Here is a 27,355-nt window from a genome sequence, read left to right as displayed (position 1 = left end):
GATTGGTGTATGATGATGGGAAATTTCATGTTTGTGCCTTGTGTTTAGCATTAGGATTTGGTTAATTCTTTTTTGGACCCATGCATGATTAATAGAGAGAACGATGGAAGTCCTTTTTGTCTCTAAATGTGAAAACATGAATTTTCATTAAGGGCTCAACCCTATGGGACCACTGATTTAGGCTGAGGTGGCAGATGCCTTGAAGGTTGGGTAAGCTTGCATGGACACCACATGAGGATTCCATGGGATGTGGATCCAATGGTGTGGAAAGAACGTTGACATGGAAGATTGTTAGCTCGACATGTGGTAGGAGGGAAAAACCTTTTTGATGGCTAAAGGGTTTGGTTTTTGTATGACACATGGCACCACTAGAGGATGCCACATGGCAAGTTGACGTTAGCAAGGTGAAATGAGAGTAAGGTGACATGGATTTAGATGACATGGAATCTACGTAGGCTAAGAAGATGTCTAGATGGCGCTATGAGTGATGCCACATTATCTCGGATCTGTGCTTATCAAAAAATTCTTAAGGCTTTTCCTTTGCATCTTGGCATGATTGACAAAAGGCACGACATCAAAGTTGGCATTCAAAGACAAGAATTTCCAGTTCATGCTTTTCATCTAGTGCCAGATTTTAGTTGACCCTTCATTGGATATGGGTGTGATTGATAGAAGGCATGACAAAGGATTCATCTGTCAACTAATGAATAAGGCATCGGATAGCGAACCACCCTCCCCCTTCGTTAATTATTGAAAAGGTAGGAGGCCCCGCTATGAATATAGGTTGTCGATCTAATCCGATCAGTTGTGCCATGGATTTAAGATGCAAGGTGTTTAATCCATGGCCATGTGGGTGCCACATGGCACTGTCTAATTGGTCTATCTTTAAAAGGGCATAATTTTGAATTCAGGAATCAAATTGAAGTAAAATTTATATCACTAGAAATCTCTTGATGAAGTGGATGCAATGACATTGTCCAAAGTTAATTCCACGAACTTTGAGGAAGAAGAAATTTTGTAACCACATCTCCAAAAATAAAACTATGAAGACTGGGTTAATTAAAAATAATATCTTCCACAACCAATGGTCCAAAAAAAAATATTATATTACTTTTACATTATTTTATTATATTATTTATTTGATATTAAAAAATCTTACCAACTATTTATTAAATATTTAATAAATAACAAATCATGTGTATATATATTTAATGATTTACATATTACACATTTTCTTCCGTAATTACAATGCCTTCCCCAATGTACATAATAATATCTAATCAATTTTATTATTTTGTATTATACACATCTTTTTAATTTATATTATTCTATTCTATTGTTGGTTGGATAGTAGAGAATCTCACAAACTATATATTAAGCATTTAATGTTTTATGGAATGGGAAAATTATGTTTATATCCCTAGCCATTTACTTATTGGTTATCACTTAGTCTTTTTAAGTGTAGAAATGAAATCTATCAAAGTTTATTAATATTTTATTAAATTTTATAAATATTTACTTTATTTTTCTCTAAATTCACATCTTATAAAAGTTTTTATATACTCTATTTCTCTTTAAATTAAAAATCTATAACTTTCTATACAAAAAAATCATCATTTTATTTACATTATTTTTACTATATCTATCTAACTATACACATGTTAATTAATTTAATTTTTTTGGATTATAAATAATAATATTTTATTAATCATTTCACTTTTATATTATTTTGTTATTTATTTAATTCTAAAAAATCTAACAAACTATACGTTAAGCATTTAATAAATTAATGCATCACAAAATTTTGTTTGTGTGTTTAACCATTCACTTATTATTAATTACGTGATTTTGTTGGCTATATGTATATCATGGATATATTTTGTTATAAATTTCTTTAATATAAGTGAGCTTAATTTTTCTTTATCATTTTTTATTTTTACATGTGATTTAATAATATTGGCATATTGAAAGTTGCTTTATTTAAATAGATAATCATATTTAACATAAACTACCAGCGTTCAAATCTTAGTGAACACATAATAAAAGGAGGGGTATTTGTCACATGCAGTCTCTAAATGAAGTTTTAATGAGAATGGCTAGATGGCTACCATTCTTTGTATTCACCTTAGGCCATATTCATTACAAGTTGTCGAAGGAGGACCAAGCGAGGAAAGAGCTTTTAAATTTATAGCATGACATAAATTCCACCATTATAGATGTCTATGGCATTTACCTCGACATTCATTCCTTCATCCTCTCTGCTCTACAAGTGGAAGGTCGTTGGGAGTTAGTGTGGCAACACATCTAAGGTTTTTTCAAGTCTATGGCATAAATTTCATTGATTTTCTCACCATGGTGAGGGAAAGAGGCTGAGCTAGGTGGGGGGGCATAGGTCATGGGCACCAACCTCTCCTTCCATGGCATGGTCAAAGTGAAGAATAGTTTGACAAGGACATGCTTGTGTATATCTGTGGCATAGTTGAGGCCATTGAGGCTAAGGAGAGACAAAACATTGTCAATGGCAATTAGGCCATCTTGAATTTGTTTGGTAGGCAACTAGCATAAACAAGCCAGGGAGAGAGCCAAAGGTAGAATTGCAGAACATAATTCCTTCCTGGTTCACACATGCACAACATTAATAAGTTTATCTAGAGATATGAGAATTTCCTTTCCCCCTCCTCCCCCTCCTCTGTCATCTTCTAATTCGAAAGCAAATACTGCAAATGTGGAATCCTCTCGTCATGTGTAAATACTTTCTAGCCTGACTCACCTAGAATCTCAAGCCAAGAAGCAAAAGGTGGTTGGCGATTAAATCTCTCCTACTCCAATCAAGCAGGTGACGAACCTTACCATCTAGTTAGGCGTTGAGGGCCCAACGATGGGAGAGTCCTCACAGAAGGAAGACGAATCATACACCAAGAGAGTGTTCATTAAATGGGAGCGTCCCCCATGGCTCCCTATAGGATATGATGATCCTTTCATCTACCTAGAGTAATAGGAGCATGCTAGGAAGGAACAAGATCTGAAAGGGAAAGGCTCCAAGGGAGCAAGTGCATCTCACCTAGGTCAAGACCGATGATGACAAGGATACACCCAAAAAATCATGCTATATTCCCTAGAGAGACACTCTCAGAGTCTAATTTTTGCATCTCATTTATGTTTTAGTCTTGTTTATTTTGTTTGGGTTTCATGGCTTAAAACTCTTTAGGACACCATCTAGTTTCCCTCTCAAGGGCAACTGTGTTGAAAATGCAATAATAAAATCAAGTTTTGACTTTGCCTTAGTCAAACTAAATTAAAATTAAAATTTCTATTTCAGCAGAATACTTAGAGGTGACATGGCTCTTGTCACTCAGTGAACTCAGTAAATTCGAGTCGGAGACACTTGAGTTTAGTTCTACATGATTGATTTCTAACTTTTAGCAATATATTTAAGTTAAATTAAGTTATTGTCAGTTTAACTAGTTCTAAATGTCAGAAGAACTAATGGAGGTCAAGTTGTGGATGTGTAACTTCAACCACTCTCAGTGATCAACTAGTGAACTGATCAATCAACCCAAAATAATTGTTGCATGTAAATAATTAGAGTTACCTAGTTGAGATGGAGATTCCAAGGTAGTGTACTATTAGTTGTAGCATATTCCCATGTGTACAGGTGGTGCATGTAGTCAAAGATTGACCTAAGGCTATTGTGGAATTCCTCAGTGTGAAATTCCTATAAAATAGGGGCAATCTCCCAAGGGAACAATTCAAGGAAATATGAGCTTGGGAAGGCTTGAAATTGGCTAAGTGTTGGGCTAGGTTCAGTTAGTTAGGTAGAGGGATAGACCATACACTTGCAGGGTGTGCTCAGGCTCAAGCAAGCATTGTATTTCTTCTATATTCTCTGATTAATGCAATACAAATAGTAATGGGTTTTGAGCTATTGATTTCCCCTAGATAAATATTTGTGCATGTGTGATGTTTCCTTTTACATGCCTATGATTCTTGTTTTAGATGTTGAATTAACTTCCGTAGATCAATAGAGTAGCTTCAAGTCTTGTGATTTAGTAAATTTCATGAGCAGTTTTGAATCTACACATTAATTTCTACATGGTATCAGAGTTGGAATCACTGTATAGAAGAGTTTTCAAAGTTGTCATTGCAGGATATTCAAATTTGAAGATCAATGTTCTAGGTTTTATTTAAGAATGAGAAGATAGCTTTCAATGGACTCAAAATCGAGTATTCCTTGGAAGGCACCTCAAACTTTATTGCATGGAAGGACTGCATGGAGGCAATATTGGATGATAATGGGTTGCTAGAATACATCAAGACAGATGTAGAAAAACCCCAAGCATCTGATGCCCATAATATTGCTCAGTGGAATAAGGATTTGGCCAAAGCGAGGAGAGTCATATTGGAGGGAGTTCAGGATGATATTGGCTCGAATCTCCATGGAAAAGAGACTCTGTTTGCGATGTGGAAAGCATTGAAAAAATTGTTCGAAAAAAATAGTGACCATAGGAAGCTAGCACTCAAGGACAAGCTTCGAAGTATCAAGATGCAAAAGAACAACACAATTCCGTAGTACCTGAGCAGGTTTACACAATGTCGTGATGAACTTGGCGGGGTTGGTGTTAATGTCCTTGAAGAAGACTTGGTAGCTCTAGCCCTTTTGGGCCTTCTCAAGCGATGGAATAACTATCAAGATTCGATAAATGGTAGAGCAAAACTACTAAGTTGCGATCAGTGATGGTCTGATCTAGTGCAGGAAGAAATAAGGCAAAACACTAGAGACAAGACCTCATCCAAGGGCGAGGATGAGGATAAATTTTCCTTGGCTGGTGTTGACAGTGCTGGACTCACCAACATGTAAGGGGATCTCCCCGGTAAGAAGTCCCAATTAGACCTCATACCGTTTGGTGTAGGAGTCCCAACAGTGGGTTGTACGGTAATGCCTTGACCGCAATTTTGCACAGAGGCAAGTAAGATGTCTCTGTTGGTAGCAAGGGTGTGATAGCTGCAACAAGCCAAGGAAGGTGCATGAGAGGTTCTAACACACGGGGGTTGAGATGAGTGCGCCTCTTGGAAACCTGTGATAGCAAGGAGTTAAGCAGGGAACACACGAGCAAAGATGCATCACAACATGGAAGGAAAGTTAGCTAGCAATCCAAAGTGATGGTTAAACCAACATCACATTTTAGAGAGATTCATACATACATACACAAAAATAGCTATATATGCATGCGTAAGAAAACATATACATATATCATTTAGAGTAGACAGATAGCTGAAATACAATACAACATATGCATGAAACATACTGGCTCTTGTTATATTAAGAAGTGTAAGTTCCAGTCATATAATACATCCATGTCCAACCACTAGTTCCAATAACAGAACGTTACAGCCACAACTACCTACTCCTTCAAAGAGATATACTAGCTCTGTGTAGTGGAGAAGCCAAGGCTCGTTACAATATTGTCCAAGCTCTCTCTAAGATAGTCCTATCAAAAGCTTGGCTGACCAAAAGCCCTTATAATGAGTTATGAGGTTCTATTTATAGCAAAGGGTGGGGTGACCCTCGACATTCCCCTCTGTGACAGTTCATCTACCCTCATGACTCTTCATCTACTCCATGACTCTTCATCTACTCCATGACTGTTACATCCATCTATCGACACTTGAACTTCCACTTGATAAGACGTTACATTACAATGCACATGTGCCAATGTGAGACAAAATGGCTTGAGCAAGCCATGCAAGACATCACTGACACTCGGCTTGTTGTGATGAGACCAACTCTTTGACATGCTTGTGATAGTGAAGGTGGTGAGTTGATGCCAAGCTTAGTCGTCCGTGATGGTGCACATGTGCTCGATGGTGATATCTTGCTGAAGCGAACTCTTGCCTCTGTTGCATTCGGGTGCAGTGGTGTGGCTCCTCAATCCAACTCATCTGCTAGCACGCACATGGTCTTCTTGGGTTTTGCCGAACTGGAAACACACTGATGCATAGTGTCTGTGCTGATCTTCTAGTGTGTGCTAGTGGTCATGCGCTTCAACTGTCAACTTCATGTTCAGCTCCAGTCAGACTTTCTTCTTGTCTTTGCCTCGGTGAGTGTACTGAATGGGTGGGATCGCATGTGTGCGCACAATGACATGCATGCTGTTGAGTTCCCTTGCATGTGATCAACAACGATGCTCACCATGTCTGCTCCGTGCCAGCTGCTGGGATGGATCTATAACTTGTACGGGCGTAGTTTCATCTGTGAGTGCATGTTGCGCATGTTGTTGTACCTGTTCCTGTTGCAACTCATTCTCTCGTATAGGCAGCTCCTGTTCTTCCTTGAGTTGCTGCTTTAGCACATGAAACTCCTTTTCTGTTCTGTTCTCTGTCTTCATGTGATCTTCATGTCACACTGTCACCTCATAGCCCGAGTCTCCAAAGTTGCTTTCATCACAAGTGGATCTGCTTTAGCTTGCATCTTTATTCTGCCTCTGTGTTGTCAACAACCTTCCTCTTGCATTCATTGCATATGGTGTGCTGCCTTCAGTTGTTGTTCATGGTGCTGCTTGCTATGATATTGTTGTTGTCATATCTTGATGTCCTTATATACAAACAATTTGATGTCTTCATGGGTAGGCAAATTCATACACACTTGATTGATTGCATCCCCAAGTGTGCTCTAAATGGTGTCTTCGACTCTGCTCTCCTGGAAACCATTGTAACTATGTTTCTAAGAGGAAGATGAACACCTGCGATACTTGGAGACATGGAAACACTCATGGCAAGAAATCTGTTAGTTGAAAACCAAATCGAACTTGATAACTGACTTGCAACATACCTGTGTGACTAATCATGAAGGTCATGCAATTTCCATCGGGAGGTTGGGAGACTGATTGGAAAAACTACGCAAGGCACAGTCCAGGCTGTTGGGAGGTTGATTGACTACTGGAACTGTGCGAATGCACAGTCCAGCCTCGCTCATTGAGGACTTAAACTACCCAATGCGCAACTTCAGTCAGCAATGACATGTAACCAACAAACTGCATTGTGCAGTTTCTGGGGCCAACGGGACACTGACTCCAAGAATTACGCAATGCAAGCCTAGAGGTCAGTGCCTAGATAGGCTTGTGCAATTTCTGGAGGGAAGGTAGAGCCTTCGCTTCCAAAAATGTGCAATGCTAGCTGGGCAAGATAGCCCAGTCCGGCCGACAGGCGACTGAAAACATGAGAAGTCTGAATGCATGGTGAGATGAGTACAAACAAGAGTGAATGATCATTCATGCAAACAAAAAGTGTAGGGTTTAGGAAACAGGAAAGCATGCATGTGTGTGAAGCGAGTTGTCGCAACGATGACCATCCGTGAAAAATAATGTCATGCATGCGACAACAGTGAGATGCAAACGAAAAATGAAATGGTGCTAGTACAAGCTAGTATGTATCAAAATGACAACAAGCATTCACTGAAATCAAGCAGACAAAATTCACATGAAGTGAAACACAAAAAGTGCCAGAAACATAGCGCAAGTCATGAGCAGCAGGCTTACCCCAAGACAACTGAGTTGAATGTGCCAACGACTCCTAGATGCAATGTGGGATGCTAGAGTTGCAAGGTCGATGTGAGGAATGAGCTCTGTAGCTTCTAGTTGATTATTTTTTATAAGATCGAGGTTGTGTCATGCATGCCACAAATCTAGGAAGAGCAACACTTGGTGGGAGGTTTCTAAAATGATCCTTGCATGCAACCTCCCACTACTAAAAGTAGATCCCTGAATCAAGGGATTCCTTTGCATGCTGCCTTGGGAGGAGCAACCCATGCATGCAAGTCAGTTTTGCTCGGTCTCAGAGGGAAACAGTCAACTCAACTACACATGCAACAGTCTGTTCAGTTGGGAGGAAAAAATGCACACTTCTGGGAGGGATTTGGGCTAGTTGCCCAGAGGGATTACACAATTTCTAGGTAGAGCAGTTGACTGCTACCCAAGATTGCGCAATTTCTGGGCTTAGCAACTGACTGTTGCCCAGGATTGTGCAATTTCTGGGATGAGCAGTCCTGCTGGGAAGAATTACAGAATTTTCTCAGTGAACAGTGACAGGAAAAATTGCGCAATTCTGGAGCCCATTAGGATGCCAGACAGAATTGCGCAATTTCTTGAGAGAAGGTTGGTTTCCCTCCAGAATTTCATATTTTCTTGAGGGAGTTGCTCAGCTTGCAGTTGGACCAAGTCCAGTGAAACAACTTGTGAGGGGGATGCAGCAAGCTTTGATGGATAGGTTGTCATTCTGCAAGAAAATCATTGAAGCTTGTGTACTTGAAAAGACAAGACATGATGTTGTGAAAGGTTGGTAGGGAGGCTCCAAAATGAAGATAAGGAAAAAAATTTGAGGGTGGTTGTAGCCGCTACAACACTTGGCGACAAACTAGTAGAACTCCAGCTCTCTGAATGGACCTTGTTCGTGAAAAGCAAGTCTAACACCTCCGGAAGTATTGTTTATTTCTCAGTTCATCTTGGTTTCCACACTGCTTGATTGTAAGATGTAGCATTTGCCAAGCTCTTGGTCGGTTGACACACATCCAAGCCAAGTCAACACAATTGTTTCGATTGGGGTTGAGGAGTATATGATGCACAAGCAGTATAGTCGTCAGAGTCTTAGTTTCATCTCTGGTGTTGCTTCGTTGCTAGCAGGCCTGGACAATACCCCGATGGAGTCACACAAGAACACAAGCATGGCTCCACTGTCAGCGAGCCTCGTCAGTACCCCAACGAAGTTACTTGCTTCACCTCCCTGTGCAGGAAGCCTTTCTCCTCTTTCGCCTTATTCATTTTTCATTTTTTTTTTTTTTTTAACTTTTTTTCATTTTTCATTTTCATAATTGTGCATAACACTTATTCATTTCAGAGGTGGAAGAGGGATCCCTACTTATTGAGAGCAGAAGAGGATGTTCCTTCAGAGAAGTAGTTTATGTATACCTCTGACATGCTTGTTAAGGTTTTCCCCCTCACCTTACTCTACTTTACTGAGTTGACAAGGATTAACCCAAAAACAACTGACTAGAGTAGGCGATACTAGTTAGCGTGCAAGTGTTGTGTTTTCACCAAGGTTCACTTCGAATAGTACATATTTTCCATCGATGTATCATGGACTGAAGACACCAAGTTCTTGCATAAGAGAGTGGACAACAGATAACTAAATGTTGATATTTGTACAAGTCCTCTTGTACTTTACCTAACTTGTTTCAAGAGTCGCACACGGTCCATGTGAAACTAACCTACAAACAATAACAAGCAAACAAACCAACAAGAAAAGCAAGAAGCATAAGCAAATGTGGAAGGAAAGCGAGTAAGAAAACAAACAAGCAAGCAAACAAACACACAAAGAAATAAGAAAACATGCATGCAAGCAAACAAATCAAAAGCAAACACTACTCCTACTCCTAAGCTAACAATGCATGGGTCATATCACATGAAGTGATACTTCCAATACAGTCACTGGCGCATTGGTTGACCTATGTTGGTGAAGGCACGGTCTGTGAACATCACAATTGCGCAAACTAGCAAGCATGAAAGATATAACGATGAATATGGACACACTCTGAGCTTACAAGTGACCACATAACAGAGATGAGTGAAAGCGCATGGCATGCACTCTGTGGAGCTGCCATAGTGATGTGCTACATTGCGTGCAGATGTCGAGTGTGTGCATTCTCTTGACTATGACATGTAAGAAAATGTGAGAAAGGTAGACCACTTATGTTGTGCATGTGTGCTTTCTGTGTAAGATTCCTCCAATGCATGAACGATGGGATCGTGTAATTCGAGTGGAGGAAGCGAAATCTGGGTGTTTGGTTGACCTTCAATGCAAAGAAGAGAGTGATGAGGAGCCTTGAGTGTTTCAACAATTTCTGATCAAAAGTGAAACCAACCTCAGGATAGCAAGGCCTTGACATAACCATCAGCTCGGGCTGAAGTGCCTCGACAATCTGTGGGGTTTTGACTTCATTGACAGATAGATCATCATAGACCAGTGTTTTAGACAGATTAACAACAATTGAATCAACATTGTGATCATATGAAGAAGTAGAGAGATCACGACAACCAAGATCATAAAATTCAGGATGTTTGTCAACATCCTCATGATTTGATGAATCAGGCAGAGGGGTAGATGAGAAGAAAAGATGTTCACCCTCAGTGTTTTCAGAAATGGAAGATGCTTGATTGGACGAATTTTCGGAGGAAGATGTGCCCTCTCTACACTGTGATGATAGACTGACATCCGACGTGTCCTACGAATGATCAGAAGTAGAAACATCTGGAAATGGGTTTTCATAGGGGAAATCAGCAGTGGCAGAATCACAAGGGATGTCAGGATAAAGTGGATGAGGCGCGGCTGGAAGGGAGTCATCCTTCACCGCGGGTTCTTCTTTAGATTCCCGCAAACACTCATCATGAATGATGGTGCAGGTTGGTTTCATAACACCAAATCCATCAAAAACTTGATCCTCGTTCAAAACAGGTAAGGAGTCCGGAATGGGAAAACACAAGACAATACAATTCATAGGATCAACAGAACGCGAGGATGGAGTTTGAGTGAACGAATCCACGTGACAACCAACAGGCTTGCAAGTCAAATCTGTGCAGATCTCAAGAGCCGGTGGGGTGGGAGGATGTGACAGTTCAACAAATGTGTGTGCATGATATCCCACATCACTCCGTGGTGGTGGAGCTATTTGATGAGGTGAAGGTGGATAGTCACTTGTGACAGCAACTATGCCTGCCTGTGATTGCGCAACTCCATCACCAAAGTGTGATGAGTGGGGTTCGGATATGTGAAGAATATACTCAGATCTCCCATAAAGAAACTCCCAATCAATTTCATCTTCTAAAAATCGGTATGAAAGATTATAAAAGTGTGTGTAAAACTGATCAACGGATTCATCGGATGCTTTTCATAATTTCAAAATTTCTTGATCGAGTGCCTTATGGTTAAAGTGATTGAAAGCACGGTCTATCTTTGCGACCAGATGAGCAAGAGAATGAATAGATTTTTTGGGTAGCGTGGCACACCACTGCATTGGGTGCCCTTGAAGCGTGTAGATGAACAACATGCAGGTCATGTATTTTTCAAATATTCCATGTCTTTCACGTGGGCCTACAACGCCAATTGCATGCCTAACCAAGGCTACGTGGCCTCCACCATCGTATGTTTCATGTGACAAGTTATCCGAGAGATCTTCCAAGGTTATGAAGCCATTTCCATAAGACATACACTCCAGAAGAGCAACTCTTTAGTTAGTCATGTAGATATGTAGAGATTCAAAATAGATCTGAGGACTCAACTTGTCATCTGGCCCTCCTTTTAGTGCCAAAATGTTGACGGTGCTGAACCTGCCAACATGTAAGGGGATCTCCTTGGTAAGAAGTCCCAATTAGACCTCAGACTGTTTGGTGTAAGAGTCCTAGCAGTGGGTCATACGGTAATAACTTGACCACGATTTCCAATAGAGGAAGTAAGATGTCTCTATTGGTAGCAAGGGTGTGACAACTACAGCAAGCCAAGGAAGGTGCATGATAGGTTCTAACACACGAGGGTTGAGATGAGTGCGCCCCTTTGAAACCTGTGATAGAACATAGTTAAGAAGGGAACACACGAGCAAAGATGCATCACAACATGGAAGGAAAGTTAGCTAGCAATCCAAAGTGATGGTTAAACCAATAACACGTTTCAAAGAGATTCATACATACATACACAGAAATAGCTATACATGCATGCATAAGAGAATAGATACATATATCATTTAGAGTAGACAGATAGCTGAAATACAATACAACATATGCATGAAATGTGATGGCTCTTGTTATATTAAGAAGTGTAAGTTCCAGTCATACAATACATCCATGTCCAACCATTAGTTCCGATAGTGGAACATTACAGGCACAACCACCTTCTCCTCTAAAGAGATATACCAGCTCTGTGCAGTAGAGAAGCCAAAGCTCATTACAATACTGTCCAAGTACTCTCTAAGATAGTCCTATCGGAAGCTTGGCTGACCAAAAGCCCTTACAATGAGCTACGAGGTTCTATTTATAGCAAAGGGTGGGGTGACCCTTAACATTCCCTTTTGTGAAAGTTCATCTACCCTCATGGCTCTTCATCTACTTTATGACTGTTACATCCAACTATCGACACTTGAAATTCCACTTAACAAGAAGTTACATTACAATGCACATGTGCCCATGTGAGACAAAATGGATTGAGCAAGCCATGCAAGACATCACTGACACTTGGCCTGTTGTGATGAGACCAACTCTTTGACATGCTTGTGATAGTGAAGGTGGTGAGTTGATGCCAATCTTGGTAGTCTGTGATGGTGCACATGCGCCCCTTGGTGACATCTTACTGAAGAAAACTCTTACCTTTGTTTCATTCGGGTGCATTGGTGTGGCTCCTCAATTCAACTCGTCTACTAGCATGCGCATGGTCTTCTTGGGTGCGGCCGAACCGGCAACACACTGATGCATAGTGTCTGTGATGATCTTCTAGTGTGTGCTGGTCGTGATGCACATCAACTGTTAACTACATGTTCAACTCCAGTCGGACTCGCTTCTTGTATTTGCCTCGGTGAGTGTGCTGAATGGGTGGGATTGCATGCATGCACACAATGACATGCATGTTGCTGAATTCCCTTGCATGCGATCAACAACACTGCTCACCATGTCTACTCCATGCTAGCTGTTGGGATGGATCTATAACTTGAACGAGCACAGTTTCAACCATGAGTGCATGTTGCGCTCGCTGTTGTACTTGTTCTTGCTGTAACTCATTCTCTCATCTACACAGCTCCTGTTCTTCCTTGAGTTGCTGCGTTAGCACATGAAACTCCTTCTCTGTTCCATTCTCTGTCTTCGCACAATCTTCATGTCGCACTGTCACCTCATAGCATGAGTCTCCAAAGTTGCTTTCATCACAAGTGGATTTGCTTGAGCTTGCAACTTTGTTCCACCTCTGTGTTGTCAACAACTTTCCTCTTGCGTTTGTTGCATCAAGTGTGCTGCCTTCAATTATTGTTCATGGTGCTGCTTGCTATGATGCTGCTGTCGTCATATCTTGATGTCCTTATCTACGAACAACTCGATGTCTTCGTGGGTAGGAAAGTTCATAGAGACTTGATCGATTGCATCCCCAAGTGTGCTCTAAACGGTGTCTTCAACTCTGCTCTCCTGGAAACCATTGTACCTATGCTGCTGAGAGGAAGATGAACACCTGCGATACCTGGAGACATGGCAACACTCATGGCAAGAAATTTTTCAGTCGAAAACCAAAACGAACTTGAGAATTGACTTGCAACATACATATGTGACTGATCATGAAGGTCGCGCAATTTCCGCCGGGAGGTCGGGTGACTGCCAGCCAAAACTACGCAAGGCACAATCCAGGATGTTGGGAGGCTAGCTGACTGCTAGAACTGCACAATGCACAGTCTAGCCTGGCCTGCTGAGGACTGAAACATGCGCAATTTCAGTCAGCAGTGACATGCAACCAACAAACTGCATTGCACAGTTTCTGGGGCTAATGAGACATTGCTTCCAAGAATTGCGCAATGCAAGCCTAGAGGTTAGTGCCTAGATAGGATTGCGCAATTTCTGGAGGGAAGGTAGAGCCTTCGCTTCCAGAAATGCGCAGTGCTAGCTGGGTAAGGCATGGTCCAGGCCAAGGCAACCCAGTTCGGCTGACGAGCGATTGAAAACATGAGAACTCTGATTGCATGGTGAGATGAGTGCAAACAAGAGTGAATGATAATTCATGCAAATAACAAGTGCAGGATTCAGGAAACGGGAAAGCATACATGTGTTTGAAACGAGTCACTGCAACAACGACCATCCGTGCAAAATAGTGTCATGCATGCGACAGTAGTGAGATGCAAATGAAAAATGAAACGGTGCTAGTACAAGCTAGTATGTATCAAAACGACAACAAGCGCTCACTGAAATCAAGCAAACAACATTCATAAGAAGGGAAACACAAAAACGCCAGAAACATAGCGCAAGTTATGATCAGCGGGCTTACCCCAAGATAGCTACGCTGAATGTGCTGACGACTCCTAGATGCAATGTGGGATGCCAGAGTTGCAAGGTCAATGTGATGAATGAGCTCTGCAACATCTAGTTGATGAGTTTTGATAAGATCGAGGTTGTGACGCACATGCCACAAATCTAGGAAGAGTGACTCTTGGTGGGAGGTTTTTGAAATGATCCTTGCATGCAACCTCCCGCTACTAAAAGTAGATCCATAAATCAAGGGATGCCTTTGCATGCTGCCTTGGGAGGAGTAGCCCATGCATGCAAGTCAGTTTTGCTCAGTCCTGGAGGGAACTGGTTAACTCAACTGCACATGCAATAATATACTCTGCTGGGAGGAAAAAATGTGAACTTCTGGGAGGGAGTTCGGTTGGCTGCCCAAAGGGATTGTGCAATTTCTAGGCAGAGCAGCTGACTGCTGCCCAGGATTGCGCAATTTCTTGAGGGAGCTGCTCAACTTGCAGATGGACCAAGTCTGGTGAAACAACCTCTGAGGGGGATGCAACAAGCTTTGATGGACAGGCTGTCATTCTGCAAGAAAATCACTGAAGCTTGTGTACTTGACAAGACAAGACATGCTGCTGTGAAAGGTTGGTAGGGAGGCTCCAAAACGAAGCTAAAGCAAAATTTTGGAGGGTGGTTGTAGCTGCTACAATAGATGGAAAGGAGAAGAAAGGGAAGGGGAAGAAATCTCAATCCAAAGAAGATTCGAGCACAGGGGGAAAGAAGAAAAACTTTTTTCAAAATCAAATGCTTTCACTGACATGAATCCAGGCACTGTGCAACAAAGTGTCCACACAAGAAGGAAAGCAAGAAGACCATAGGAGGAGCAGCGGGTGAAGCATTGGCTTCACAGTTCGAAATTGATTTTATCGTCATTGCATTAATGACAAGCATAGTGATGGGTAGTGTGTGGTATCTCGACAATGGTGTCTTGTTCCACATGATGAGGAACAAAGATTTTTTTTAGCGAATTGGAGGAGAAGGATCTACAAATGCACATCAAGATGGGAGATGATGGAAGGTATAACACGAACGATATTGGTACATTTACTTTTCAAAGGGACTCTGGCTCCCCTCTCAGGCTCAAGGATGTGATGTTTGTACTAGGTCTAAAGAAGAATCTAGTTTCAGTAGCTGTGTTGGAAGACCATGGAAACAATGTGATATTCAACAAAGGGAAGGCTTTCCTGAGACACATCGCCATGGGAAAAGTGAAGAATATTGCGGTTCGAGTGAAGAACCTCTACAAATTAGATGTGGAAGACTGTGCAGCATTGAGCACAAAAGTAGAGAAGGTGCAGAGCCGAGATGTCAATGAATTATGGCATAGAAGACTTGGCCATTTGTATCATGGAATTTTGAAGATCCCGCAATAAATTTCTACAGGCCTCCCCAAAGGAGCACTAGAGAAACACGATACATGCAAATGGTGTACATTGGGGAAGTACACAAAATCCATCTTCAATGAGCAGGACAATAGGGTGCATGCAATCCTTAAAAGGATCCACTCTAATGTCTGTGGACCTTTCTTGACAGCCTCCACTTCCAAGAACAAGTATTATGTTATATTCGTAGATGATTTCTCACGAAAGTGCTAGATCTTCTTCATGTAGAAGAAAGACCATACATTCTCTTAATTTTTTGAATTCAAAGAACTTGAGGTTCTGAATTTAGATATTCCACAGTATTCATTTACACGTTGTCTACGTTTCGAGTCTAGAACAGGACTCATCATCAGGACTAATTTACAAAGAAGAGAAATGGGAGCAAAAAATATAATCAAGTGAGTTGTAAAGTTGGGAAGCCAACCAGTTCAAGATTGATTTTTATTTTAATTCTTTATTATTATATTGTTATTAATAAATTAATATTTATTTTATTTTATAAATTTGTCTATGATACTTATTTTGTTATAATACTAATTTAATGGAATTATTGTTAACCTATTTTTATTAATATATCTATAATGGTTATAATATACTTAATAAAATAGTTCATGATGTTATTAATTATAATCCTACCTCTATGTTTATTGTAATAAGATTAGATTCTTTAATTTTTAATTTTAATTATATTCTAATTAAATTTCAATAGTTTTTTATTTTAGGTAAAGTGTTAATATATTACTTTAATATATTTAGATTATTGGATTTATTTAAGTTTATGTTATTGACTTGTATTTTTAATTTGAATCTTAATTTTGTTTAATATAAAGTCAATTTATTGTAATAAGATTTGATTTTAAAAATTGTGATTTTTTTGTTTTATTTTATTTTATTCTAGTTAAATTACAGTTTAATAGTTTATGTTTGTAGAGAAGTATTAATATATTATTATACTAATATTTTGCTTCTTGATTTTTATGCCTATGTTATTGGCTTATTGCTAATGTATTCTAAATTGAATCTTGATTATACTTAATATACAGTCATGATGTTATAATATAAACGAATTATTTCTTCATGTTGCTTAATATTATTTTATGGTTAAGATAAGGGTGGAGTTGGTTTATCCTTAGATAAGGTCAAAAAGGGGAGGAGGTTTCAAAAAAAAGACTAAGAGGGTTGAAATTCCAAAATAGGGGGCATGAGAGGGTGATAGGGAAATTTAAACCTTTTTCATTTCCATTGTGCAGCAGTAAGAAACAAGTACCAAGTCTAAGATCACTATAATTTTTAAAGTCTCTATAATATGCAACCTCGTCATGGAGAAAAAAGCCACACAACATGTTTTTTTACAAATGTCTTGCATGCAACCACATGCATGAATTGTTATTTTAAAATATTAATTAAATAATTTAATTTGTTACAGTCCTTGTATTAACATTATTTTTACCCTTACAACTGCACGTTTGTTCAACTTCATAGTTTTTCATGAACTTTATAATTTCTCTTGGGCAACCAATAGAAATTTAATAGTTTTACAATCACTTATATTCACTCATATCGCATCTTCTTTCTTAAAAAATTGTGATAAGTAGTTTAGTTGCTAATTATATAATATTCTGGGCAGAAATTTCATCTTATAATTGTTTACTAACATAAAGCAATGGTCAATTGGAGTGATTAACAATTTCTAGGTTAATCACTTGGTTATAGAGTCAAAGTTGTTTAGTCTGCAACATATAAACCCACATTATTGCATGTAATGAGGCCTATAAATAGGCTAAAAAATGTCCATTATGAAGTTCCGTTTTGCCAAGTAATAAATATATTATAATCTAGTATGTCCATTATAAAGTTCCATTTGGCCAAGTAATAAAACTATTACAATCCCATGAGGAGACAATGGTTGACACAATGGAATGTTATCCCTTCCCCCTGGTTTCAAATCCCATGCGGGTACATCTTTGGCCTGTTTTGATAAGGCTCAAGGAGTAGGCTCCCCCACCCTCGTGAAGTCTCAACTCTTGCTAAGTCATAATTGTTGTGCGTCTTAATCTTATTAAAGACTTAGGATTTGTTAGTGACTAGATTTGAAAATATGAATTGCGATTTATTGATAGATTAATTTCTTAGGGCTGTTTTAATCCCTGCTATTCAGGAATACTTGTTGTAGCACAACAAAACATGAATTTATCCATCTCATGCACAAAGAAGATGAAGGATCAAGTTGTGGAATGAACCACATGAATATGTACGAAGGTGGTAGGTGTATGCATATGCTAGGTTGAAGTTAGGTTGTTGTAATGCTTGATATTTAAGCATACATGTCATAGTTCGATAGCACATAGATATATCCATCTCAAGCATAGAGAGGACGTGGGATCAAGTTGTGGAATGAACCACTTGGATATGTACAAGGGTGGTAAGTGTACTTTTATGCTACCTCAAGGTTTGGATATGTTGAATCTTCCATTAAGGGGGTATATCTGAAGTAATCACAAAATGTGAGATGGATGGGACCATATTATGATTAAAGAAGACATGTAATTTCATGGTTGTGAGAATGTGTACAAGTCCGAAGGAGGTAGTTTAGTCTTTTAAGGGTTTTCAAGTGTAAGACACACCATGAGGTTGTGCAACACATGGTGGAAGACAAGAATGACAATGCTAGAGAAACAATGGTCATTCCTAGAGCTCTAAAGGTAATAGCAACAAAAAAAAAAAAAAAAAAAAAAAACTTTGGAGATGAGTTTTTTTAAGATACATGTACATGGGCATACGACTGTAAGACTTGGTGAGGCATGTGCACCCTTGGTAAAGTCTAGAATGATAGGAGGCAGGCAAGTTTTTTGGATTGGATCTGAAGAATTCCCCCATGACAAGTTTAAAGGGGGATTGTTAAGTGAACTTGGCTCAAACGTAGAGTCAAAGTTGTTTAGTCTACAATATGTGATTTTCGAGCACGTGGAATTTGTGACCCATGGTATTGCTTATAATGAAGCTTATAAATAGGCTAGGAAGCCTCCATTATAAGGTGTTGTTTAGCCAAGTAATAGATCAATTATGTTATGATTTTTCTCGAATCGACGTTTTCCAGAGTAAATCATGTATGTGATCTATGTGTTGCTAGTTTATGTTTATTAATTATTTTTCTCTTGCATGTTGTTTATTTCTGACAATTTATTTCTAACAATTCCTATACTTTGGTATTGTATATACATCTATCCTTACATTGATATTGATATGTCAAATATTAATAAATTTGAAAGTTATGTAGTAATTACTAAATGCCTTATCTATAAGGAAGTTGCATGTCACCCCATTCAATTTACCTCTACATTAAATTCTTTTTGTATACTATTTGTTGAAACATATGCATACATAAGGTTAATAAGCTAGCATAAAATATAATATTCATTACTATTAGTCAATCAAATTATGTTACATGTAGTTATTTTTTCTAATTGATGAAATTCACATCGTGAGAAACTTGAACTTCTCTTCAAATAAAAAATGATACCTAAAATAAACTGACTAATTCCAATTTTGACAACTTAACTTGGTAAAGTCATCAAGTGACATCCACAATATTCATATGTGTAGCCAACTTAAAACCTTAACCACCTGCTTATAATTCATAATGCTAGACTACTAAAACTACCCACCAAATTATCAAATTTAATTTATTTATAATTATAAACTATATTAATATATTATAAGAAAAATCAAATAAATTAATTAACCTGATTTTTCACCTTCGTCATGGTTTAAACTGTTGTTATGGATAAGGTTTGAATTATTTTCAAACCCATAATGTATGGTAGAGAAGTAAAGGAGCCATAGTCATTGCTTTTCATGATATTCCTTGCCATATTCATTATGCCAATTGTTATCATATATTATAACAATATATGAGTTGCATTATCTCGACATCCAACGCTTTACACTATAGGCCATACAACCCTTGAGGCTTAGTCTAGAAAAATATTTCTTAAAATCATAAAAGCATTATAAAAAACCAACAATCAGCACTCCATAATTTGGTATGTCTCAAGGTCAGCTAACAACAATATCCAACAACTAGTGTCATATGTCTCAAGGATATCCAGCAAACAATTTTCCACTTAAAATAACACACCTTGAATTTCAACATCATATCCATAATAAATACTCCGAGAAAGTGACAAATCCTAATAGATAGGAATTCTGGGGATGAGTATAATTGTCTCCATGGGGAGCAGTACCCTTCTTGCAGAACAAAGGGGCCCACGAGCATAACATTGAGGAAAAGGAATTATATTTTTGGTGAAATTTAACTTGAATGGAGGTTTATGTTTTCAAAAATTAATGGTGAGTAACAATATATTTTATATAATGTAAATGTGAGTAGTAGAATGAGAAATTTTCAAATCAAAATTGAAAGTAGAAATAGCTAAAATATAATTTTAAATTATATTTAATATTTTTGAAATAAAATTAATAAATAAAATATTATTTTAAATTATATTTAATATTTTAAAATTGAAATTAGAAGATAATTTTAGAGTTTTTTTTCTAAAATGTTAAAAGGGGTTAAAGATAAGTTATGTTGTTGTAATAGTCATTAGTCATGTGTGTCATACTAGTGATATTAACATGCAAGTGATGATATAAAAATTAAAGCATAAAAAATGTTGACCAAAATAAATGTTATAAGAAAAACATCTTAAACTTATTTTAATATTGTTATGCTTACATGCATGGTTCCCCAATATTTTGAGAAGGTTACATAATTACTCGAAGATCATTACATAACATAATGATTTCCATAACTTCAACATAGTTAATGGTGGATTACTAAATTGGTGAAAATGTGTGATGATAAAGCCCATACAAAGGTTCAAGTCTCACCTAAGATATACTTCTACTTGTATTCATGTTTTTTATACTCTTAATATTTATGACAACCGATGTGTCTAGGTGCAAGTCCTAGGTGAATTTGACATAATAGATACTCTCAATCTTAACAGCTTAGCCAAAATATTACATTCACAAGTCCACTTGCCCAATGTCATATTGATTGGAAACATCTACTAAAAGGTGATTCCATTTTAGTGATAAGGAAAAACCTTTAAAATAATCCCAATCATCCATTTCTTAGAAAATCAATGAATAGGGAATGAGGTCATGGAAATCATAATATTACTTAGGATTAAAGGATTTCAACTTCTTAAAACTATATAAATATAGGGAATTGGTAATTGAGTGTGAAAAGATTTAAGCAAAAGTGTTCAAATAATTTTAGTGTGTGTTGTACAACATATGTCAATTGTATGTAATAACTATAACCATTTGTATAATTAGACTCCTTGTATTATGTTGATGTTATGATATGTACTACTTAAAGGGTAGTTTTTTTTGTCTCCCTTTTTTTCAATTTGGTCACTCTATTTTGTGTGACATTGACTCAGTTCAATCTTGATGATGAGTGTAAACCTAAATTCCATTATTAGACTAGGCATCTCACTTAGGCAAGGCCTAAACTTTTTCACTAAATTCACATGTTAGCAGTTCAACAACTCAAAGTAACATAATATGTCAATATTTGAATTATGCCCTAAAATACCTTAGCAATATAAAAACTTATCCAAACTCTTAGTCATTAACATATCGACACAACATAACTAAGCATACCAAAGAAACCACAACATCACAAGTAGGCTAGCACCAAATATGAGTGCCTAAACTTTATTAAAATGAATGTTACAATGAAAATTACAAGAGTAGGTGGTCTCCTATATAAAACCAAACATAAAGACAAAGTGCTAAAGAACTCAACTCCTTTCTCTCACCACCATGCAATCCAAAAAAAACCTAAAACAACCCACAAGTATGCCTCTTACAGATCTCATCTCAATAAGTTCAAAAGATAAATCACTTATGTTTTCCAAACTATGAATTCTGAAGACCTTAATCTCCCTATTTAGACCACAACTCATACTACAATCCCCTAGATGAGTTGTAACTAGGTTGTGGCCATCCTTTTATATAAAAAGGTGTCTTACCTATTTGAACTTCAAACAATTGCTTACACAAGATGCCTCCTTAAGTCCCACCTCTCTTCACAAAGTGTTCGTTTCCAATAAGTGCACCTACCTTTATGTATTGTCATTTTTTGTGGAATGATGAACTACTAAGACAATTTTTTTTGTCCAAGCATGCCTTCTTCTGTGTCATGTGATTTTCTTTCATGGAGTACTCATCTTTAGGATGCCTAATTTGCAGCAAGCATGCTCCCACCTTCTACGACATACAATAATTTCTAGGAGGTCCTAGAATAGTGAATTTATGAACAATATAAGTTATTTTCCCCCATAGTTCTAGTCTTTTTACCATTTCTCCTTGTCAACATACTACATACTTGTTGGTACCTCCACATCCAAGACTTCCTTATTACAATCGTTCCACTTTAACTCTAACACTTCTCTATCATTGTATAATTCACCTACATGCCTTTATTGAGGTGACCATGTCCATAGTTTGGTAGGTAACCTACCATCCTTTGAAAGTATTCAAGTCTTTGAAGCAACAATCTCATGAAAGGCCATGCCAAGGTGACTCCATGCCCTTCATTGTGGAGATGCCTCCACCCTCTTTGACTTCATGAATAACCTTCAATTTTCCTTCTTCAATCTTTCATAGTGATCTGCACCTCAAATTTGTTAGATACAAGCTTCATAAGTTTACTTAATGCACCTCACTTCAATGTTCTCATGCTTTAGGCAAGTTGTATGCCTATGTGTGTTTCAATCCACTGTAGTCAAAATATTTAAAAAAATATGGTGTGTTCTCCTAGAAGGGACTAATTTCATGCATGAAGCTAACTCATGTGCCTAACTTCCATTTTGGTCACCTAAAATACAAGGATGACTAGGAACATGCCAATTTTTTCCAAGGTGAAAATATTGGGATTTACAATCTCTTTGATCTAAGCTTTCAAAATGTTAATAATAAAATTTACCAAAAATAAATCAACTAAGGTATCAGTACCCTTCCCCTAGTTTTATGTTTCCAATAATGCTACCATTTCCTGACTTAATGCTCACTAAGACATTATACCTCTATAAATTCAACATTATTCCTATGTCTTGGCTAGCACAACTATGCTCATGTACACTTATATCGCCCATGTTATAAACTTATTGGGTAAATAATCCAACTTTCACACCCAAATTCATGAGAATTCACTTCTTTGTGTTGAAATGGTTCAATACAAGAATTTTTGTTTACTAGACAAGTCCATCGAACATAGAAAGGTCACTAGCTATTCTCCAAAATTGTTAAGCCTTTTGGATACAACTCAACAAACCAAATGTCATTCAATAAGAAATATACCATACATGTCTACAACTAAAGTGTTGCAATCTATCCCAATGATCATTAATTAGCCACATGCACCCATGCACATGCCCATTTGCAATTTTTTCACTTCTACAAAGTGATCTCTGCAATTCTCACAAATTGCCCAAGTCACCAAGTCTTGCTTCTATCCTTAATAGCCCCAAAATTTATTACACCAAATACTTCCTATAAGATATATTCCTTCATTTGAAGCTCCCACATCATCATTTAACCATTGTACTTACTTTTCCCCCACCACCTTCCTCTTCAGAATAACCTTAAAATAAAGTCTCCAACAACTTGGTCTCCATAACATGAAAACTCCTTGAAATAGGAACTTGCAATTTCCATTATGAAACTATTTCGAGGAGCTTAACCAATTGTTAAGCCCTAGTGGAAACATGAGTTCTATCCCCTTGTTTTTCCAAGAAATTTAGGTGTAGAGTGCTTAAGAGATGCTTACTTTATCTCTAATACTAGAGGTCACACATTCAGAGTCATTTCCATTTTTTTCTATTTTGGTCACATTAAGGTTGTACACATTTCCTCACATTAGTCTTGGTGATGAGGTTAAGCTATAATTTGGTGATTATACCATGGCTTTGTCTTAAGGAAGGGCCAACCTTTTGTGTTATTTTAGAAGTTAACAATTCAACAACTTAAACTAACACAATGGGTGAGGGACGAATTATTTCCTAAGGTATGCTAGTAGCATGAAATCTTATCCTTAAACATTGTTTCCACATAACAAAACATCTCAAAGAAACCACAATAACACAAGTATGGAAACACCAAATATGGTTGCCAAAATTTTATTAAGATATTTTTTAGAACATAGGTTACAAGGGTGGGCACCCTCCTACCTAAAACCCAACATAAATGTAATGTGCCAATGTACTCAACTCTTTAGTCTCACCATTGTGTAATCCAAACAACCCTTGAAGCAACTTGTAGATCAACCACCTACAAATCCCATCACAACAAGTCATGTAATCAACTTGCCAAGGTTACCAACTTATAAATCCTCAAACCCTATGTTATTCAAAAAAAAAAATCACACTTCCCTCCCTTGAAAGGGTTTTTTCCATATGGAAAGGTGCATTAACCATTTTCACCAAAATAATTGTTTGCACAAGACACCTCCTCAAGTGAACTTGCAACTATTTGCACACACACCCACATATTTGGCCTAATGGTTGCAACCATTTTAGAAGTCATCCACAACCTCTAGGGCACCAACACCAATATTTTCCATCCCACCTTCCTTCAAAGAGTCTTTGTTACCAAGAAGCATGCTTCCCTTGACATAGCACCCTCCTTTCATGAAATGTTTAACTCCTAAGATGCTTGTTTTATAGAAATGGGCCTTTTTTGCGACACACCAACTTATTTCATGCAACACTTATCTTTGGGAATTTGAACTTCTAGTGAACCTGGCTCCACCTTCTACAATGCATTATTTATTCCAAAATTTCCTAAAAATAATAAGGTTGTGAACAATTAAGTTCTCGTACCAAACTTTCCTACTTTGAATTTTTGCACCTTTTTGGACCACTACCCCTTTCTTGGCACCTCTAATTCCAACACTTCATTTTTGTAGTAGTTCCACCTCAATTTTTGCACTTAATTTTTGTTCCATGATGCACCTACACACCTTCACTACAATGACCATGCTAACTAGTTAGTAGGTTTCCCACTCTTATTCATAAGTTTTTAAACCTGTGAAGTGGTCTCGTGAAAGATCATACCAAGATGCCTCCACATCATTCATTATGGAGATGCCTCCATGCTCCTCGACTTCACCGTGAACCTTTGGTCTTCCTTCTTTAACCTATCAAAGTGCTCTACATGCTTATCTAACACTACCAACACTTAACCTTCTTTCTCAACACAAATTCACTTAAATGTTATCATGACTTAGGTATTGTAGGTTGTGATATCAATGCCCAATATTTTCACCCTTCATTCCACTTCCCTTAAACCACTGCAACCACATAGTGGTGTTAACCCAAAAGGGGCTAGTTTTCCACATGACACCAAGGTATGTGCCTAAATTCCATTTCAATCACCTAAACTACAAGAATAACTGGAAGGATACTCATAATTCTCCAAATAAAATATCAACATTAAAATGATGTCACTTATTAATATACAATATAAAATCAAATGTCGCTAATTAACATACAATATACAATCAAATATTAAATTTTGTACAACATTTTGACTATTAAAAATAGTATTTACTTTCACCCTTGATTTCATAATTTTTAACAAACATTTTTAAAAATATGTGAAAATCAAAACTTAAAATGAATAAATTATAATAAACCAACCATACTACATACGAGCTAGATGCATCTTAACTCTGGATTTACCTAGCACTAAAAGGAATCAAATTTCTTTTCACTCTAAAACAGGTTTGCACCTCAAAAGATTTGATCCCACTCGACATTCGATAGATCTGGAGTTAAGATGGATCTAGGTTGGTATTATACATATATATAAACAATACCATTAGAAAAAACATGGGTTGTGAAAAACTAGAGCCCAAAAATTGTCAATGGTAAATTGACTATTTTACCTTAATTTTATTTTAATTATTATTATTAATTTTTTTTATTCTTTATTTTTATGTAATTTGACTAAATCAAAATGTTTAATATGACTAAACATGACATTACAACATCTCTTCCATACTAGGTTGGAAAGCACCTCTCCACTCAACTGGAAAAAAAACTTAAATTACATATTATTAATAAAAAGTAACTTTTTTAAAAGAATCTTCGGTGAAAATCACATAGAGATATTATTATTAAAAAAGTAACTTATATAAAAGATACATCTAACCTAAATAAAAAATATAATAAAGCAAGATATAAACACTAGAAATAATTTAATATAACGAATTCAAACTTTATAAAATAAATATCCTCAATAATTTTGAATTTAGTTAAATAAATCATCTCCATCTCCATTTCCATCTCCTACCCATTAACTTATTTAATATATAAAATTCCACATCAATAATCCACTTATATAAATTAAAATTCATTACTATAAAGAATTCAAAATTTAAAACATATTATTTCAATAAATTCATATTTGTAGATGAAATTCATCTCCCATAGTTCATTTAATATATAAAATTTAACATCAATAATATAATTAAATATGAACTTTCATATATAAAATTTAACGTCAATAATATAATTAAATAAGTTCATATTTCTTGATGCAATTCATCTCTCCCATAATTCATTTAATATATAAAACTTAACACCAACAATATAATTAATAAACAAGACAAGATAACACTTACAAATAAAAATAGAATAATGAAAATCATGGACACACGATTGTAATTCTTTCAAGATAATGGACTCATCTCATACCACTCGAAATATAGATGCTTAGAGCACTCAACACCAATAGTGTAGACTACACCCAAATAACGGAGCTAATTCAAAATAATGAACTTAAATTCACGAAACACATCATCTCACACCCACTAACTCATTTGATATCTATAATTCCACATCAACAATTTGATCATGTAAGTTAAGGTCATAAAAAAATATTTTTTATAAATTAATTTATATATATATATTATTATTATTATTAACTGGAAAATATGAATATATGGTTGTTTTAGTTGGCTGATCACTAGGGAAACTAGACCATTATCAGAGCATTAAAGTCTTTGTCCAAAAAATAATATATGAAGATACTCGAGCAAGTCGTAAATTTGTTGGCATAATAGTGTTCAAAAACCTATGAAGATAGGCTGGCAAAACAATATTCATAGTGCCAAGACTGCCACAAAAATACTGATAACATATAAAGGCCTAGAGTATAAACAAAAATTGTTAAACAAAGAATCATATCGATAGCTCAAGATGAAGTGGAAACCTCAACTTGATCAACTAGGGTCCTAGGAGAAGTTGGGCCTTTGCCCCTATGAAGAAGATCCTCAATCCTTGCCAAACGGAGAGTCATGTCCCTGTGCTCTAATCCGATAACCCTCTGCTCCAGTTGGAGTTCATCAAGTTGCATCATAATTTCCATCTTGGTTCTATTACATTTCAAAAGGACTTGTTGAGAAATGAGTTAATGTTTCAGTATAATTCTATCATGCACATGTACCAATTTTGGTGCCCTCGAGTGTGACCTCGGTCCGACATCCATTTAGAAACCTATGCAAGCACTTGGGCATCTATGAATTCTTCATGATCAACATAAAATTGTGTATCTACATTGTCTATTTCTTGTTGGATTAGTTCAATAATTTGGGTGTGAAATCATCTTGCAACGTTGTGGGAATGGAGGCAAGCGTGAACGCAACCCCCCCTTCCACTTGGTTGGTAGCACCTCTGCAACTGTAGCCCTTTTGAGGCCCCATTGTCAGAGAAGCAGGAGAGAGGGGAAATGTAGTGAGGGAGGGAACACAAGCCAAATATGCACTGGGATAAAACTATTGAGAGAAGATGGAAGTTGGATCAGGTGTAGTGAGGGGAACAATTA

The sequence above is a fragment of the Pinus tabuliformis genome, chromosome 4_1 (assembly GCF_031772625.1).
Source record: "Pinus tabuliformis cultivar Carrire ecotype Pingquan chromosome 4_1, CPIR1, whole genome shotgun sequence".
Classification (NCBI taxonomy): Eukaryota; Viridiplantae; Streptophyta; class Pinopsida; order Pinales; family Pinaceae; genus Pinus; species Pinus tabuliformis.
This window is presented reverse-complemented; position numbering follows the sequence as displayed.